Below are 21,614 nucleotides of genomic sequence, written 5' to 3'. Positions count from 1 at the left end.
AAAGGGGCCTAACATCTAAGCCACCAGCCTCTAACGGCATGAGATGAAACGAAATATAATAACAATTAAAATTTTAAATTTACTAGTGTAGTCCCTGGCATTGCCCAGATAGTTTTTGAATGTTTACCTTCAAGATTTGTATTAGCCTACTAGTTAATTATGTGTGAAGTGATTTTTTTGTAGAATTGCTTACTGAGACGAATTTGTGTGTGTTCGATTTCAAGTTTTCGATTATTTCAGTTTTGAGTAAAACTTTGTCCATGTGGAAGCCCAAATGGCCTGGGAAGTATTCGAACCTTTCAAAAAAATAAGTGATCATTGTATGTATTTACCCGTCGCTTTCTAGATATGGTGTGCACAATTCCAACTGTCATTAAGCCTGTCACCAATCAGTCTTGCGAACCCAAAATCTGTGGATTCAACACTATCTCAGTCATTTTAGACTATTTATTTTTCACCCCATCTCAGACCCCATCCCAACGGAGGCTGAGCATGGATTTAAACGACAGGTATCCAGAGTGTCATAATTCATCTCAGCGACACACAAAAAATTGGTTTCGGCATTATTGTCTGTTATTTTCCATTATTGTACTCGCTTTTGCAAAGCGTCTTTCTCTTTCTATGAAGGTATACATATAGAAAGCAGACACATTTAAATGTACAAAATAAATGAAAGACAATTACATTTTATGTATTCAATTAAATTTGAAAAAGTTTATTCAAGTGCTTAGGGATATACAGTACTTTTGGTCTTTCTGGCTTCTGCAAAAAAAAAACATTTTTCAGCTGTCCCACTCATGACCATGCAACGAAGAATTGACCGTTTGAAAAGCATGGATTTTTCAGATTTAATCCACACATTTGAAGCAATTGGCCGTGTGTCTTGTTAATGGTCATTGAGAACTCACAAATATACGGATAGGAAGCTTCCACCTAATCAATACTTCTTATTAATGTACAGGACTGGTTTTGACCCTTTTAGAGGTCATCCTCAGCTGGTCATATATTCTAAAGTTAACGTAACACATAATTAAAACATCACTAAATTCAATGAAGAGTGTCACATGATATGAATAAAGGTGTTATAGTATCAATATTACAGTTTCTTCTACATGGCTATAAAATAATCGTCAAATTAAATGACCTGAATATGAGACTTAAATTCTACTATTCTATCTATACTAGTAAGGGTGTATTTTGCCCGAAGGCAGGTCCGAACCTCCGCAGAGGTGTGCCTGAGCCGGAGTTTATGTACGGTAGGGTGGCCAGTTCCTTTCTGCTCCTCCATTGCCTTACCCCTCACCAACAGCACGGCGCAACCCATCCAAATCTTGACCACGCCCAATGTTGTTGAACTTTGGAGATCTCGCAGGATCCGGTGTTTCAACACGGCTATAGTAATATATAAAATGAAATGGTGTGTCTGTGTGTTACTCAATCACACAAGAACCAATGGTCCGATTTACATGAAATTTTGCATGAATATAGCTTATTTATATGCTTAACATATAGGCTACTTTTGATTTTGATATTTTGCACTATTTAAAGATGGCAACCATTTTAGTAACGTCACTACACCCTTTGGTTTCAAACATTCATAATTCCATTTTAAATAAAAAGAGAACGCTCAGAAACAGCAAACTTTCGATGGCATATATGAGGTTTAAAATTTAATTCCCTATACGCAAGGTCCTTATCACTTTTCGTGTATCTCCAAAGTTTAGTGAGAAAAACCTAAATTTGTGCTATAAAACATGGCCTCTGCGCCGCACCTCGCCTATCCCCTCCACGCGTACCTGCCGGCCATGCACTTGCCGTTGGGTTGGGCAGGTGTTCGGCATGTTCCGCTGCGAAGCACGGGTATTTCAGCTAGTACATGGATAGAATATATTTGGTTAAAATACAATGTTCTTGAGCTTAGAATGTTCACTGTGTACTTGCAGTCCACACTAACACTTTAGAGCTGAGTTGGTAAAACATATGTGATTACACAGGTGAGACAACATGTTACGATATTTTAACGAAAATAGCACAAAACTCAGGAAAGCACGTCGCAAGATCAAGAACCCACGCTATAATTTTACATAAATTCAACTGAGTATCTACATAACGCTTCCAAGCACAGATATAAGCTTTAATTGAATCACATGAACGCCATGGAACAATTTCAAAATGAAGAACATTGTACCTGATATATTAAGATTTATTCACATGTATATTGATGAAGTTTTATATAACATATGCAGACAGTGAACTTTATGAACATTTAAACATAAGTGTAAACACCAACAATCATATCACATAACTTTTATCACTGGATCCAGCAATGTTTTATACTCACAGTCATGTTAATAGTAGATAATATGGTTGGTTATATAAGTGTAATTTAGTAGCATAAGTATAAAAATACGAGAACGCCGTATGAACTCACCTGTGTAATTATATATATTTTACCAACTCAGCTCTAAAGTTTTAGTGTGGACTGCAAGTACACAGTGAACATTCTAAGCACAAGAACATTGTATTTTAACCAAATATATTTTATCCATGTGTAGAATAGTAGAATTTAAGTCTCATATTTAGGTCATTTAACTCAACGATTGTTTTATAGCCATGAAGAAGAAACTGTAATATTGATACTATAACACCTTTATTCATATCATTTGACACTCTTCATTGAATTTAGTGTTTTAATTAGATGTTACGTTAACTTTAGAATATATGACCAGCTGAGAATGACCTCTACTCTAAAAGGGTCTAAACCAGTCCTGTACATTAATAAGACTAAATAAAGTATTGATTAGGTGGAAGCTTTCTATCCTTATATCTGTGAGTATCAAATATCAACTAATAGATTATGAAGGTCATTGAGAATGCACGGCGAACGGGAACTGCAGTCTTTTGAAATGAAATGGCATGTCGGTGGGAATAATGAGAATATGTGGCTCATAATCACTTTTTCTGTAGTGCTCCATTGGTAGATCTACCAACTGATGGGCGTTCAGGAGACATGATTATTTTAATGGAGAAAGCAACAGCAACTGCACGCAAAGCAACACTATTTGTTAATTATATTTTTTAAATGTAATAGAGAACAGTTTACAACCTATGTACAAATAAATTACATACCTTTTTGTAATGTGAAAATGGGAACTAATATTTACTGGACATAACTGAATTATTACATCAAAGCATCTAAGTGTATTTATTTATTCATCTGTCATGTCGACTTGTGTATCCAGCCGTTATCTGTATTATCGGTCATTGTTGGAACTGTTTCCTAACTGTGGAAGTTACCAGACCAATTTAATTCAAGTTATCTATCCATTATTGTCAGGCATTTGACTGAACTCTGTAGTGCGCCGAATTATCATTTGTAACTTCTGCGCATTTTCGCTGTGCACGCATTGAATTATGGGACTGCCTCTCGGCTAGCTCGGTGTGAGCTCAGTAGTCGGCAGTAGTCAGCTTGCCGTTACTCTCCAAGATGGCTGTGTTGTATGGAGCTCCCAAGCAGACGGTTTGGCGAGAAGGGAAAGCTATTATAATGGAGCTTGACTCCGGCGGTTAAACATAATGTGAGGGCTAGGCCCTATTATTCCTTCAAAGTTATCCAGTGTGCTCCAACCCTTTTTTTGTTCTTAATGTAACATGTAAACTTGGTGCAGTGAGTTATCCGTTATCGGAATTTAAAGTTTCAAGTGTCTTGTAAGTTTGGATATCGTTAGGCCTACTCCAAGTAAGTACTGAAAATTATAATTTATTGAAGGGATCCCAGTCGTTCAGACACTAGTGTGAGTAATTTCATCTTGGACATGAGCAACATTATAAACGACTATTTTGGTATTGGTTAACCTTGTAAGCAAAATCTGATATATATTTGAAGTGAATGCATTTGAAAAAGAAAATTTAATGTAATGTAGGGAGCTCGAGGATCGCTAGTTATGCATCTATGAGGTGATATTTTGTGTAAGTGATTTTATCTTACGTTTTTGTCAGGGTGCATTTTTGCCAACTATGTTTCTTGATATTCATTATGATGACGATTATTATTATTATTACTTTTATTTTTTGGTAATTCATTTCGGTGCGTGTTTTCTCCCTTAGTGTTGTCCTGTTTGGTTGATATTGCTGTCTAATTTTGTCCTATTGCCTTCGTGGCTGGTTATCTGTACGTAATGATTATCGCATTGTTACGGGCCTCAATTAATGACACCTCATATTCGCATCGTAGCGCATTCCACGGCCCCCTCTGTTCTAAAGTATGTAAATCGCTGGTGATTTAATTAAGTAAGGCTAATGTAAACTGGCACTATCACCTCTTGGATAAATGATAATTATTATTATTATTATTTTAATAACTTAAAATCTTAAAATTGAAATTTGCTGGTCGAAATTAAGTTTAATAATGGGACTTTTCTTTCGTTGTCTTATTATCTTTTCTCCCATTGTTTGGGTTCCTTGCTTTTGTCTTTATTACGTCATGTCACCCCTTCTTATCTTATCTGATGATACGTTAATATTTTGGGTGGCTTTGATGATTATGATGGGATCTTGGCTTCGCGTCGGTAACGGGTAGCTTCTGTTTGGTTTTCGGTGTCCTTTATTATTTTTATGAGTGCACCGTTAATTGTAAATTTCCTTTATATACTTCATTTTGTTGGGGTTGCTGTGCACTATTATTTTATTGTGTTTTCATCTAGCTCGTTTCTTTAGTGTAATGTTTATTCGCGGTTGGAGCCACTAAATTTTCTTCTTTTTCGTGTGTCCTTGTGTGCGTCTTGTAACTTAGAATTTTGTAGTGTAGCAAATTTCAGTTTTAAAGTGTTTTTATATCGCGGGCCCGCATATCGGTTGCAACCAATTTTAATGTTTCTATATGTAAGGTAATGAGTTATTAATGAATTTTCAAACCTTAATTTCGGCGGAAGCCTATGTTTATGTGAGCTTCATTTTTCCTTAATTTCTACTTTATTTTAAAATACTGTTTTCCTCGTCTAGCTTGATTGCATTTTTAAATTTCAGAAAAAGAATTATATATTTTTTTATTGTTCTTATTTTATACCATTTTCAAATTACATTTGCTTAGTAAATTTTCTTCATTTCAAATTTATCTGGTGTGTCATTTAGTAGCTAGCAGTATTTACCTGGCAACCTGTCAAAGTTATGTAAGATCCTGGCCTTTTTAATTCTCGCTTTGCCTTCCACGCTTCATATTTTATGCTACTGCCTTTCGGTAAGTATTGTGCTTGTTTTCTTCTTGATGTTTGTGCTTTTCTTTTGAATGTTTGGTTTACTAATTGGTAAGGTTGCACTTTTAACAGTTCTGAATTAGTGCTCGCTGGTAGACCTACCATTTGTACGCATTTTGTTTCTTTTACCATCACTAACAAGGAAACCACGAATAAGATGTGCATTCTACTTTCTATTCATTGCGTTGCCTAGATCACAGAGCCTGCCAACACTGTCAGCCGTCTTTATTTGCAAGAAATGTACTTTATAAAACACAGCGGTGTGTTCCCATCCTCCCATATACAGGAATTCTTACCAGATTATCAGGTGGTCATAGTGATTATTGTTTCAAGAGGAAGTACAACTAGGCAACATCCTCTATACAACACTAATCAGAGAGAAAAAAATGGAAGGGATCTGGCACTTCGAAAAATGAAGGTATCGGCAAAAGAAAGATAAGGGCCACGAAGGGCGTGAAAATAAAAGGCTCCCAAGGCATCGAGTGCTCTAATACTGTCAGGGTCGGAAAAGAACAAGAGTTGACCAAGGGAGGTCGGATAGGATACATGAAAGTGAGGAGCCTGGCACAAGTAAGTGGAAGCAACGCCAGGACTCAGCTAAGGGCTCCGTGATCGCCAACCCATGCTCCAAAGTTCAGAGAACATGGGGCCCCGTTTAGTTGCCTCTTATGACAGGCAGGGGATACCGTGGGTGTTATTCTACCGCCCCACCCACAGGGGGAAACCAGACTATCATGATACAGAGTCGCTGTCGCCTAGCAACAATCTGTCCATCAAGCCGATCCAATATTGGTGCAGCTTTGAAATTAAATTAATTATATCAAATTACTCATCATAAAAAACTACCCATCAGATTTTATTCAAAACCGCTTCCTAAACCTTCTCAGGATTAATACGAACAAACTGTGAAATTTTCAGCAAAATCGGTCCAATAGTTTTTGAGTCTATTAATCTCAAATATACAAACTTCCACTTTTATATATACATATATAGATTCACTGACTAGAAATAAAAAAGATGAAAAATTAATATGAATTTAGAATAATCACTGGATCTCAGTGCGGCTAGTATCCAGTATTCGGGAGATAGTGAGTTTGAACCCCACTGTCGGCAGCCCTGAAGATGGTTTTCCATGGTTTCCCATTTTCACACCAGGCAAATTAATTAAGGTAAACTAATTAAGGACACAGTCGCTTCCTTCCCACTCCTACCCCTTTCCTGTCCCATCATCGCCATAAGACCTATCTGTGTCAGTGCGACTTAAAGCAACTTGTACTCTCTCACCTTATTTTCTTACAAAATTTATATAAAAATAGCTTAAAATGAAATAAGGCATTGCCTCCAAGGTGAAATCAAATATTTCATGCAAATTAAAATTAAAAAAACAGCAAAACAGACTAAAACGGAGTGAATTAGACAAAAAATGTAGTTAATAAAACAAAAATTGCAAACAAATAGAAAATTCACTTTTAAACACGACAAAACAGGCCACTATCTCTCATAAGGAGATAAGAGAAAGTCATCTTCAACAAACACAAAAAGATGTGTAAAATAACCTTCAGCTGCAAAACAACATTATTGCTACATTTTGTAGCAAAAAAAAAGTGTCTTGCACTGCCCCTCGATACTGTACCAGTAAAAGAGCCTGACTCTCAGATTAAATTTGATAGGGGCATGAAATAGAGTTCTCAGGGTGAAAAACTGGGTTAATTGTAGCTAGGGCTCGGTACAGGAGGTAGGGTCCTATCTACGGAAAACTTTGACTCTGATTGTATAAGAGTTTATTCAAATAAGTCTTGAGTTTGCACATCACCTCTAAGTAGAAATGGACTGTCTTCCTCGTATTCCAATAGTATGGCTTGGGTTCTCCAGCTCACCAAGCCAAGCTGGTTGAAGCACGTTCCAGAAGACTCCAGGGATTCTAGGGACTCCAGATACTCCAGGCAGAGGCAGCTGGACTGTCTGGATTGACGGCAAGTAGAGATGACTCGAACTGTGATGCCCGGGTTGAACCCCGATGATCCAGGCGATGTTCTAGATAGTCACGTACTACCTCAGCCCAATGAGACTGAGAGGATTGATGTTCCTAAGGTCACTAGTAGCACTGAGTCCATGAACACCTTGGATGATCAACTTATAAGCAGAGATATTGATAATTGTACATCAAGACTTCCAACACTCCTAAAATGATATGCGAGTTCATCACTAGGAAAATCTTCGTCTCTGAATAACGTTTGGCAACGAAAAATACAAGTTCCTTCTTGCGAAATTATAGTTAAACTCAAAGTTCATTACTGGCGAAGGTGCAAGTCTTTGCCCAAACTCGAACGAAAAAAACACAAGTCCATTCACTTGGAAGTCTGAATATATTTAAAGTTAATCACTGGTGAAATTCATAAAGTCTTTGAGTGACCACTGACGAAAACACAAGTCCATTCACATAAATAAATTCACTGACGAAATTTATAAGTCTTTTAGACCAACACTGGCAAATGTACAAGTCTTTGAGTAAATGCAAGTGAAATCCTGACTTTGTTCAAAGCCGTTGGAAAGTTAAAGTTCATCACTAGCAATGTTAATCAATCACTGTCTATTAGAAGAATGAGTTTCTCAACAGTTGCAAATATTCCACGTAAAAAACACAAGTCCATTTTACGAACACTTAGAAAAGTTCCAATCTCGTTTACGCGTAAATAATACAAGTCCGTTCGGTGAACACTTAGAAAAATTCCAGCTTCGAAGACGCGTAAATAATACAAGTCCACTCAGTTAACACTTAGAAAATTCCAACTTCGAAGACACGTAAATAATGTTCAGTGAACACTTTGAAGAATTCGGGTCTCGAACCCATGGAAATAATACAAGTCCATTTAGTTAACACTTAGAAAAATTCCAACTTCGATGACACGTAAATAATACAAGTCCCTTCAATGAACACTTGTAAATATTCCAAGTTCAATTACGAAGACTTAGAAAAATTTCTACCACACTCGAAGTCTTACGAGTCCACTTTATAAAACTTGGAAGAATCGTCTTCCCACACTTGTATAATGACAGAGTTCCACGATGATAGTAGCAGCAAGAGTGTCCTCGCTGACTACTCAGCTGAGACTGTGTGAATAGGCTACAGTAGGTTCCCTTTTTATCCAATCCGGGATGTCTACGTCATAATACGGTTTGATTGAATATCTCCCGAATCCTTCGATGGATTTGCTTGAAACTCGTGCATTGGGACGTTTAGGTGATCCCAAACAAGATGACATATCGCTCGACTCGCTAGCACAATTATTATAGAAATTTCCAAATTTTCTCCATCGAACTCACTAGAACAAATGACGTGGAATCCAGAAAATACCAGTCAAGGCTGGCAACACGTGTTGAGATGAGCGGGCGGCCTAGCTAGCCCCTGTGGCTACGTCACAGCTCACAGTCGTCATACACTTCGCTAGCTGGTCCTCGCTGCTGGGAAACAAACCAGACGCGCTCGGAACATTACGCGTGGTAAATAAACGTAACTTATGCTCAAAAAATACTTATGTACAGGTCGTAACCGGTACAATATATACACATTCTTCATGGTTTTTTTTTTTTTTTTTTTTAAGATTACGCATGGTGTGCAGTCAATTTCTATGAAACACTTTTCTGCCTTGACAATACTTTACATTTTATTTTAATTATCTACCGTACATGTTTCGAGAGCTACTGCTCTCTTCTTCAGCGGTGCAAAAACATCAAACAAAATTTTTGGACATGATATATTTGTACAACACAGTCATCAACAAAACAAATTATATATAAATCTTGAACTCTTTAAAATATTTCCTTTGTGTTCACTTACACTTACTATGTCATTTAGTAAAAACTTTAAAAATGGAATAAGTTTCAAATCATAAAATGAATAAAACCTATTGAATTAGTCACTATATACTAAAATTTAAAATGCTTTCTGCTCTTTTCTTGAAACTTCTCCTTTCCTTAAGTCCTTATTTACACTGCTATAGTTCTAAGACCTTTCATATAAATTGGAAATTTCTCCTCTTAATCCTGTCCGACCATGCATCCATTTCAACCGTCAAATTCTTCAGTTTCAGCTGGTACCAAATTTGTCAAAATCAAAACAACATTACACCTGCCTGAACCAAACAAACATGTCCTTGCACTTCTGCTTGCTGCCAATGGCTTTACAAGGTTACACATTTACTTAACTGGCAGCATAGCGACAAGTAGCAGCTCGTAATCTATGATCTTCATATCCGTATTGACGAACTACACAATTAGAAATAGGAAAGGACTTCCACCTATCAATACTTATTTATTGCACTTATTATGCTACAGTACCCACTTCGACCCACTACATAGGGTCATCTTCAGCTGAACAATACATCATCAATAGATCATGAAGCTATGATTAAGATTACATTGTCTGAGGAATGCCATATGATAACAAATATTTGGTCACGTCCAAATGGGGCACGTCAAAACGGGAACTGACGTGTATGTAACTTAAGACTACACACAACAGTACCAATATCATACACAATGTCAGGACAATCAACAGCAACAATAAATACAACCACTCAGGGGTGTACCATATTAAATACAATAACTGTGAGACAAGCTATGTCGGACGCACCAGTAGGAACTTTCTAACCCGATATAATGAACACATAAATCCTGTAAAACACAACCATTTTTCCTCAATAGGCCAACATATCGAAGACTATAAACACAGTTTCACGACCATCAAGAACAAGATGCAAATCCTGAACATAAACCCTTAGGGCCCCCTGCTCAACATAACAGAAGAATTTTACATTTCTCTAGATCAGTATACCAATCCAAATTTCAACAGAAATGAAATTACAGAAAAAACTAACATCATCTTCAATACAGTCATCCTTGCCCTAAAAAACGGTTACCTTAAGATAATCAATAAACAAAACATGACACGTGACAGAGAAACATCAAATGACACACCTAGCTCCACCCCTACCCCCACAACAGCAACTCTCCCTACCCTTCCTTCCCTTCCCCTAACAGGAGCTAGTATGAGCCCAAGACGAACACAAAGCAGTACACAACAAGCTCACATATCAAATGCAACTCGACCACACCAATAACAGTAAGTACATATTCAAATTAGCACACACAATCCTTAGACATTCCTTCAACATAAAATATCACTCAGAGCTCAGATAATTATAACATCACTGTACAGCTACAGAGGGAAAGGAGCCACCACTTTGAATCCAATGCCACTCAAATTTTACGGATGTCGCAGGAAAACATGATTCAATTTTAACATAAAACAACAAGATTCAACACACAGCAGAGCTGAATATACATATTTTATCCTAATTGTAAACATACGCCTGGCACTTTTTAAACTTGGAAAGTGTTTTATTCTATGTATATACTTAAAAACAAAATCTTTTATACATATAATGTGGTAATTTTACAAGCAAATCATATCATTCAAGCTCCAAAAACATCAACCAAATGTACAACTACGAAAATAAGACTTGAACACAGAAGTCAACCGATGAACTGAATAACATGCAAGACACAAACGTTCATGTGCATGAAGTGTTCCTACATATATTGTTTTTATCTTACATACTTATGAGTTAGTTTTAAGTGGAGATAGTGTTTTATAAATTAATTTTAAGACCTAAAGCATATCATTATAGACATACAAATGCATTGTCACACATAGTGACATACACACCAGTTCCCGTTTTGACATGCACCATCTGGACGTGACCAAATACTTGTTATCATAAATACGGCATTCCTCAGACAATGTAATCTTAATCATAGCTTCATGATCTATATATGAATGTATATTTCAGCTGAAGATGGCCCTATGTACGGGGTTGAAACCGGTACTGTAGCATAATAAGTGCAATAAATAAGTATTGATAGGTAGAAGTCTTTCCTATTTCTAATTAAGTAGCAGCTCGCCTCGTAAGAAGCAAAGAAGCAAGGCAGAAAAGTGCTTCATAGAAATTGAATATAAGTCAATACGGACAAGACTGAACCAACATGGTTAAACTAATCAATTCTGGTGTGCAGTCATTGTGGCCCCCATGTTTAACAGAAAAATCACAACTTCGGTGACATTTTTGATGGCCCTACGGGGGAGAAAAAGTGTTCTTCAAACCACTGCTCGCTGCAGATTGCTTTTGTCCAGTCACTTGGCTCTTCATTGTTTTTACGTTTACACGACATCATCTTATTATTTTATTTAATGTTGCTCTTCACTCACCAAAATAAATACGTATAAATCTGCAACAAAAGTATGGAGCAGAAGTAGTAATCAATCCAAAATGCTCGTTACTGGAGGTTGTAGACTAATGTCACTAACTTATTTTAAAAATTTCAGACAAACTATTTTCTCACAGGGAGCCTTTGTGTTCTATGTTTGCAGGAGAAATGGAGAATTTATAAAGAGCGTTTAGATTTCGTTAAAGCCATAACTATAAATATCGCTTAGTAATGCCATAGTGTATGCGTGAAACTACAGAATTTCAAACCACACTGTTGGCAGCCTTCAAGATGGTTTTCTGTGGTTTCCCATTTTTTTCACCACAGTTGCTTCCTTCCCGATTCTAGCCCTTTCATATCCCATCATCACCACAAGACCTACTTGTGTCGGTGCGGTATAAAGAAAACTATGGGAAATCCAGAATAGCTGGCATTTCCGATTATGAGACAAGGCTGGCCGGCCCTGTGGTCTAAGAGTAGCATGCCTTCCTCTCACCCAGAGGCCCTAGGTTCAATTCTCAGCCACATTAGGGATTTTACCTGGATGTTAGGGCTAGTTCCAGGTCCCTTCACCCTAAATAATTACAACTGTTGAGCTACCACCTGACTGCAACACAGCAGCCCCAGTCTAGAAAGCCAAGAAAAACAGCTGAGAGGATATGCCCTGCTGACAATCCTCAACTTGTAATCTACAGGCTTTTGGGCTGAGCAGCAGTCGCTTTATGGACTAAGGTCCATTGGGGTGGGGGGTAAAAACAAAAACAAACAAAGAGGGCTAAAAATAAATTGGTCTTAAAGAAATTTTGGGACAGAATTATTGTTGACAAACAAAACATATTAGAAAATAACTGACAATAAAACAGACAAATTCTTTAGGATCATCAGTTCGACATGATGTGGTGACTCCTAAACGAGGTTGTCAGGCCCTACTCATCTGCCCAGAGACTCAGGTTAATTATGCTAAAAACCTTGCCATTATAGTTATATTTTATAACAAGCATGGAAAGCTGAAAGTGTTTTCAGAGCCTTCTCAAAGGAAAAATGGGACAGTTTAAACCCCTTGAATGCCCACGTCGATTATATAAACACTCAGAAATGTTGCAAGAAGTGTTCAGTGTTGATATAACCAATGCATTGTCTAACTTGAGGTAGTTCTTTCTGTATTTGCTATGTGGTATATTTTACCAATAGAAGGAACCTTAACCCTTTGGAGTCCAACAACATTTCCCCTTGCAGATCCAGTACAAAATCAGGTGAATAAGGCAAAAATTACACATATTTATATTATACGTATACCAATTTGAAAGTAAATATGCATTAAATTTTATATTATCAATCAATCAATCAATCAATCAATCAATCAATCAATCAATCAATCAATCAATCAGCAACACTCGCAGCAATCTCTTTTCATCAGGCGTTACTTTCAGAAGCACTAGTTAGAATGGAGTCCTGGGTTCCTCGGATAGGTTCCATAGAAAAATGACATCTCCACCCTACCAGCCATCAATTTGTTGTCTGAACATACAATACAATCCTGTTTTCTTGCCCTCTTGAGCATCAGTGACATGCAGTTTCCCGTTAAGACAAAAATCAACATTAGAATCACTATCATACAACTGCTCATAAATATTGTCAGTATGCATACCACAGCTAGTAGATGCTATAGCCTATGAAAATTATTTCATACATGATATATTTTCAAACACAGTACTTTCTTTTTTTTTTCTTTTTTTTTTTGCTAGTGGCTTTACGTGGAGCTGGAGGGAAGCGGCCGTAGCCTTAATTAAGGTATAGTCCCAGCATTTGCCTGGTTTGAAAATGGGAAAGCGCGGAAAACCATCTTCAGGTCTGCCGACAGTGGGATTCGAACCCACTATCCCCCGGATGCAAGCTCACAGCCGCACGCCCCTAACCGCACGGCCAACTCACCCGGTCACAGCACTTCTAAAGCAAAACAAATTACTTGTAAATGTCAGCACTATACTGAGAAATAGTTATTCTACATACAAGGTGAAGCATGTCTGTCATTTTCCCACAAATTTACAAGAAATTTAACATTAAAGATCAGTCAGACCAGGTCCAACATAGGATCTGAACTGTGTAACAAGACAAAACTGAGCCCAACAAAGGATCTAAAAGGGTTAATTTGGCCAATTAAAAGAGTCTGCAGGTAGCAAGCTTCAAAGTAATAGTCTTTGGAAGGAGTGACGGCATATCTTTACTGCTGGCTTGAAGAACAAGAAATAATCACAGTTTGATGTGAAGAGGGAAAATTATTGTGGCAATGTTTCTCAAGCAACAAATAAAAGCCCTTCATTGTAATTCGGTGACATAAAATCTCCCAAAAGGATATCAAGACTGTATAAGGTTTGCTCTAGTAACAAAACCATCAAGTGGACTCTTATTCAGTGCTGCAAAAATTTATTGCATTCAGACTAAGTGCATAAATGTGAATTTTGACAGATTTTGTGTGCTGTGAATGGTGAAATGTAATATAATGCTTTGTTTCATTCACTCCTTGTAGCTAAAATGTCTTATCATAGCTGTTTTGCTTTTTGTAATACATAGCCAATTTCTATACAGATTCAAAAATAACAGTCAGATAAGTGAAATATCTCATTTTTGTCAATTATTAACTGTTTTCAATTAGCCCACTTGATGGCCACGATCATTAAGGCATCAAGTCTATACAGTCTGACACTGTGATGCTGTTGGTGGAAAAAATTTCACCATCAGAATGTTGATTGGCAGGGTAAGAAAACAAATGGCAGTACACAATTTCTAATCACTAGATTGTGTGCCAAAAACCTGGATTCAATTCCAAACCTCTCCACTCTTCATATGTAGTGAGGGCATATGACACTGCTGACAGTGATTCATCCATAAAGAAACCCCTATGTGCCAGCACCAGGTTTCACCCTCTCTCTTCCTGCTACTATATATCACATAATTCATTTCATCTCATTAACTCCTCTGATGAGGATAAGGTCAGGAAGGACATCCGGTTGTACAAACTCGTTACGAAGATTCATCTCATTTCATACCCATCCCCGCAAAGCAACAGGACAAGCAACTGTTTTAAACTGAAACATTCTGTTTAATGCCACTTTTGGAATACAAATGAGGAAATTAAACTTCAGAATAAAATGTATCACAAAAAGGGTTTGTTTACATAATTGTCACTAATTAGCTCCCTCTATAAATCAATGGTAAAACACTGGTTTCCGAATCTCAAGATCATGGGTTCAAACCTGGCAGAGGCAGTTATATTTTTGAAGAGCGGAAAAAGTAAATTTGAGGCTCAATATCACATGACGTCAGCAAGTAAGAGGTCTCTGGTGACCAACTTGGTGTTCACCTGACAAATTAATCAAAACTCAATAGAGATCTGGCTTACTCTACCATCTAGTACAATAAAACAGAACACTGATGTTGATGTGCAAGCAGCCCAAACAGTGTCAAATTAAAATGCCTGCACACAGTAGCCAAGGTATTATTATTATTATTATTATTATTATTATCATCATATTTTCTGACGCTATGCCCCTTACCTGGAGGCCTAGGGTTCGATTCCTGGCCAGGCCAGGGATTTTTAACTGGATCAGAGAGCTGGTTTGAGGCCTGTTCAGTCTACATGAGCACTGAGAAGCTAACTGATGGTGAGATGGTGGCCCTGGTCTGGAATGACAAGAATAATGGCTGGGAGGATTCGTCCAGCTGATCACGCGACACCTCGCAAATCTGCATGCCTGGGCAGCGGTCTCTTGGTAGGTCAAGCCCCATCAGGGATGTAGCGCCATGAGATTTTTGTTCTTTTTCACGAATTACATTACACTTTTTTAACACTAAAAGAGAGAAAGTAATGACTGACAGCTGCTGGGAAGAAAAAAAAAAGAGAATTAACTGATTAGCTTTTAATACCTAAGAAAATATCAACATCTATCAAAAAAATTAGAAAATGTCGTTCACAACCAGATCACAAATATCCTTAAAAAACACCAACTACTCTACAAATACCAAAAAGGATTTAGACTTAACCATAGCACTAGTGATAGTTACAAATGACATTCAAGTAGAAACTGACAATGGAGAAATGACTATCTTTGCACTTTCAGACCTCATTAAAGAATTTGATTATGTGGACAGGAAAATATTAATAGCTAAGTTAAAAGCACTATATTTTTCTTCAAGCACACGGACGTGGCTACACTTGAATTTAATCAGACGGCAGCAGTACATCAATAGGTCAAAAGTATCACTCTGGCAACAAATCAAAGTTAGTACTTATCATATGGCTTTTAGTGCCGGGCGTGTCCGAGGACATGTTCGGCTCGCCTGGTGCAGGTCTTTCTATTTGATGCCCATAGACAACCTGTGGGTTTCAATGTCAGATGATGAAGATAATGAGGTAGGAAGAGGGTGAAAACCAGTGTCAGCACGTAGTGTACTCCTATCGAATAACACCAAGGGGTCTGCTCAAAGCTTTATGTCCCCATCCGACGGATGAATCGCCATCAACGACATCATATGCCCTCACTCCATATGAACCCTGTGGAAAGATCTGTAATTGAATCCAGGCTTTTGGCACACAATCTAGTGATTAGAAATTGTATACCATCACCTCTCCTAACCTGCCAGCCAACATTCTCACGGAGAATTTTTTTCGAGAAACGGAACTCGAACTAGCAAACCACTGTGTCAAACCATTATGGACTTGACGCCTTAACCGTTAGCCCTCCATTTCTTTCTGAACATGCTTGCCTCTCCAGCTCCATTTAAAAATATGCTTTGACTGCAAAAACATATGGGCAGCATATTTATAAAAATACGAAATATATGTATAATACAATACTCAGGTGCAATGTTCAGCATTTTAAACCCTGAAATGATCTCAGTCACATTTTCATCAGTAATTGTTCTTTGTGTGTAAATTCTCAAAACACTCGGCAGGATGTAAACCACGCTTTCTTGTATGTGCATTACAGAAAAACACTATCTCACGTCGTCATCCCTTCACTTCTCGCTCACTGAAAACTGCAATCATTACTTCTCTTCGGTGGACGACAATAAAAGAAATGTAAACAACGATTTAGGGGTGTAGCCTTCTGAATGTTTACATTGGCATACCGGTTAGTTTCGCGCACAATTACCATAATGACCTATCCGTCATGAATAACTGAAAAGAATCAAGATCACTCTTATATTTAGTCCCACGGTGTGGTTTATGACTCGGAGTATCTGTGAATGGGATTAGTTTAAGTCAAAGTCCCAGTCACGGTAATCCTTCCAGCCGTCAGTAGAGGTATCAGCACTATCATTTCGTATAATTTTCTCGTTATCGGAGTCTTCCTCACTGAATTCTCTAACACAATCTATTTCCACAATAACTTCATCACCATTTAATTAAAAATTGCTCCCATCATCATATGTAGTTTCCAGCTGTTGCTCCCACTATTGATCGAATCAACATCACTTTCGTCTACAAATCTCGCTAATTACTTTTCATGCTCATCGAACGACGCCATGTTTCTAAGCAATGTCTGTTTATAAACTTGCACAGTCTTCAAAGAATGCTCCACAAAGCCTGAGTTCAAAGAGATTATAGCAATACAAAGTTTGAAATTGAAAGATCTGTACAGGATAATTTTGTTGTCGAGCATGGCCCGCTGCGTGAGTCCTAAGGGTTAAAAATCATGGCCACCAGGCGGGCTGTATCAAAAATCCGTGTAGTTCAGGGCAGTGTTCTTGCGCCGCTACTCTTTTCACTGTACTTAAATGACTCACCAGAATACATAAAAACCTGTAAATACCATTTCTATGTAGATGACGTAACTATATATACAAACCTGAAAGACACCCAACTAGACATTAATAAACCGAATGACATAAAAGGCATAAAAGACTGGACTAAAAATTAGTCTCTTAAAGTTAATTGATTCAAATCACAAGCAATCATAATAGGATCCAAAAATAATCACACCAAACTGAAAAGTGTTAAAATTCCTCCAATCCCATTACACACGACAGCAATAAATGAAACTGTAAAGAACCTTGGCCTTACTTTTACAACCTAAACAGCACACTTAGCGCCAAACTTCAGCAGGCTTATAATACATGCGTCAGTGTTATACTAAATATTCCCAGGTATTTGCCATATATCACCCTGTTCTGAACAGCTGTCGTGGTTATATTTAGCAGAAAGAAGAAACCTTCGTTCGGTCTCACTTGTCCACAACATCCTCTGTACATGTATAGCAAGTTATCTGAGAACAGATCATAAATATCTGTCATCCCCAAACAGTATTCATAAAAGATCAGAAACCTATTTTTTGATGAGTTTCCCAATTTATCTTAAGGCAAGTTACAGCAATTCATGCCTACCTGCAACCATACACTTCTGGAATTCCCTTCTGGCTGTAATTAAAGACGTACATAGTAGAAATATATTTAAAAAGAGATGTAAATGATGCATAGATTAAGAAATTAGATTTTTTACAGGTTTCTTTTGTACGTCGCACCGACACAGATAGGTCTTATGGCAATGAGAGGAAAGAGCTAGGGGTGGGAAGGGAGCGGCCATGGCCTTAATTAAGGTACAGCCCCAGCATTTGCCTCGTGTGAAAATGGGGGGAAAAAATGGGAAACCACCGAGCTCGATAGCTGCAATCGCTTAAGTGCGGCCAGTATCCAGTATTCAGGAGACAGTGGGTTCAAACCCCACTGTCGGCAACCCTGAAGATTGTTTTCCATGGTTTCCCATTTTCAGACCAAGCAAATGCTAGAGATGTACCTTAATTAAGGCTACGGCGGCTTCCTTCCAACTCTTAGCCCTTTCCTGTCCCATTGTTGCCATAAGACCTATCTGTGTCAGTGCGACTTAAAGCAACTTGCAAAATGGGAAACCACAGAAAATCATCTTTAGGGCTGCCGACAGTGGGGTTCAAACCCACTATCTCCCGAATATTGGATACTGGCCGCACTTAAGCGACTGCAGCTAAGGAGCTCAGTTAAAGGTTATTTACGACGCACCAACACAGATAGGTCATATGGTGATGATGGGATAGGAAAGGGCTAGGAATGGGAAGGAAGTGTATCTATGTTCAGTCCGTCAGCGATTCCGCTGGTGGGATCCTCAACAGCTCTGCCATCAGCTGTCATAGATGGCCTAGGCATCACTGAAGAGGCGTACTAGGGAAATGAGGAGTGAGGTAGTTTCCCGTTGCTTTCCTCACCGAGCCAGAGTTGCTATTACATATCAGCCTGCCAAGCCCACTGAAATGCATACACCAACCGACCCTATGAGCAACATTTTCACACCATTCATAACAGGGACTGGCTGCATAAGGATTGGCATTACTAGCATCGCTCATACCTCAGTCACTTTCATATTGTCAAAGCCAAGGATAAGACAGAGACAGATCTATGAAAGTAACAAAATTGCTCTAGCCCATACCAGAAGACAAAGGACAATCTAGACTTTTAAATATGCTAAACATCATACAACAGCCTAACCTCATGCTCTGTGGTGAAGCTATACCTTTTCAGAAGTCTGTAAAAAATCTAGGCGTGGTCATGAATGACACATTAAACTGGAATGACCATATAACAAGTGTCTGCAGAAAAGTATATGCATCTCTTCACCCCCTAAAAATGAAACAATCCATTCTTCCACACAGCATGAAAATAAAACTTATTCAAACCCTCATTTTCCCAATAATTTATTACTGTGATGTCGTATTAACCGATGCAACTGCAGAACAAACTATGAAACTTCAAAGGGCAATGAACTCTTGCATACGATTTTTTTTTTTTTTTTTTTTTTGCTAGGGGCTTTACGTCGCACCGACACAGATAGGTCTTATGGCGACGATGGGATAGGAAAGGCCTAGGAGTTGGAAGGAAGCGGCCGTGGCCTTAATTAAGGTACAGCCCCAGCATTTGCCTGGTGTGAAAATGGGAAACCACGGAAAACCATTTTCAGGGCTGCCGATAGTAGGATTCGAACCTACTATCTCCCGGATGCAAGCTCACAGCCGCGCGCCTCTACGCGCACGGCCAACTCGCCCGGTGATTTATATTTTCTTTGAACTTTAGGACACATATTTCCCCTTATGAGAAGCTATCCTGGCTGAAAATTAATCAACTAAGGAATTTACATACTGCGACACTAATTTTTCGACTTCTGAACGAATCTACACCTGAATACCTATCCTCACATTTTATCTTCCTCTCATCTTTCCATGGACATAATACCAGATCGACTTCTACCCTTATGATACTGGTTAATCATTCATCTGTATACAGCCACTCTTTCCAAGTGTCTGGGGCAAGGCTATGGAACACACTCCCTGTCAGTATACGTAATAGCACTTCAACAGTCTCATTTAAACGGTCTTGTCGAGATTTCCTCTTAAATACGTGACCAGCTTGTATGAATGTTAGTGTGTACGATTGCAAGCGTGATTTAGAACTATTGTTAGGTGATGTAGACGTAGATAGGCTAGATAATATTAATCATTAAAAATAACAATTATAATCTGTTATAATATTACTCCATAAATTTAGGTAGCTCTTAGGGTCTGCTAATGTTATTTTACCAAACTATGTGATTATGTACTGTACGTAGTGGTTAAGTGTAAGAGAGGGCCGTGAGCCCTAACTTCGCCACATACAAAGCCATAAAATAAATAAATAAATAATAATAAATAAGACATAGTGCACTGTAAACACTAGGTTCTGCCAGCAAAGGCAGTGGCCTTAATTAAGGTACAGCCCCAGCATTTGCCTGGTTTGAAAAGGGGAAACCATGAAAAACCATCTTCAGGGCTGCCAATAATGGGGCTTGAACCCACTATCTCCCGAATGCAAAGAAATTAGCACCAGTATGTAACGAAATGTTCTCTTACGGTAATCGTCCTTCGTTTAGAACTGACTAAGCCTGACTAAAGTAGTTCTATGTTGAATAAAAAATTTAAATAAATAAATAATATTTAAGATTAATTCATAATTTCTCCCTTACTGGCAAAAGAGGAAAACCAAGTCACCATGGTTGATGGAAGTAAGCAAAGATCTGCAGGAAGTTGGAGGAACACAAAGAGACTTAAAAGACTGGACATCACTCAGAAGGATGCTTAAACAAATGAGGTTCCAGGACAAACAACCAAGAAGGAAGACGGGCACCTCCTGGACAAAGGAGAGGAAGGAACGACACAGCCAGAGGATGTGCAATTACTGGGCATACAGCAAAACTACCCCAAACAGTTGAATATCGTGATCTGTCTATACGAAGCAAGAGGAAGACCAAGTCACCCTGGTCAATAGAAGTAAGCAAAGATCTGCAGGAACTTGGAGGAAGAAAGAGCGGACATCTCTCAGGAGGATCCTTAAACAAATGAGGTTCCATGATAAACAACCAAGAAGGCACTAAAATTGCTCACAGTCTGAGTAAAACCAAGGACAAATTGTACCCCCTTTTACATCCTGGGGTATACGAAATTCCCTGTATGTGTGGTATGGTATACACCGCCCAAACATGCCGGTCCATTGGTACCCGTATGAAAGAACATGAACGTAATATTCGTTTCAACCAACTAGACAAATCGGCAATAGCTGAGCACGCTCTATCGGCGAGTTATGATGTCGTGTTCCAAGATGCTCGAGCTCTTACCCACACTAGACACTACAGGTCCAGGATTATACAGGAAGCTGTAGAAATACGTAGAAATCCTAACAATTTCAACAAGGACACCGGCTATCAATTAAGTAATACCTGGTTGCCAGCCATTAAGAATTTACGTAGGTAGTTCCCTTCCCTGTCCCTTCACTATTGTTATTTCGTCTCGGTGTTTTCCAAATTCGTACGTTCCATGTTGCCAGATGTTTCATTCCAGGCTTGTGTCAATATCATACACCTGTCTATGTCATATGTTAAGCAAACACATTATGTGAACTGCTTAGTCTGATTGTGATGGTTCGGTCAGCTTCCGCTTCGAACGCTAGCATTGTACCACGGCCTGGGGGCAATCTGGTGGCGAATGAACGTACCATTTCCACTACTATTATAACGTCCAAATTTCCAAGTGTCATTGTTTA

General features: G+C 38.3%; 1 protein-coding gene across 1 annotated transcript in view; it reads right to left on the bottom strand.

Annotated features, from left to right (window-relative positions):
- Positions 1–21,614, bottom strand: part of Golgin97 (Golgin 97) — a 201,340-nt gene that overhangs the window by 134,623 nt on the left and 45,103 nt on the right. The gene's annotated exons all lie outside the window — the stretch shown is intronic.

This window comes from Anabrus simplex, chromosome 4, assembly GCF_040414725.1.
Source record: "Anabrus simplex isolate iqAnaSimp1 chromosome 4, ASM4041472v1, whole genome shotgun sequence".
NCBI lineage: Eukaryota > Metazoa > Arthropoda > Insecta > Orthoptera > Tettigoniidae > Anabrus > Anabrus simplex.
This window is presented reverse-complemented; position numbering and strand designations above follow the sequence as displayed.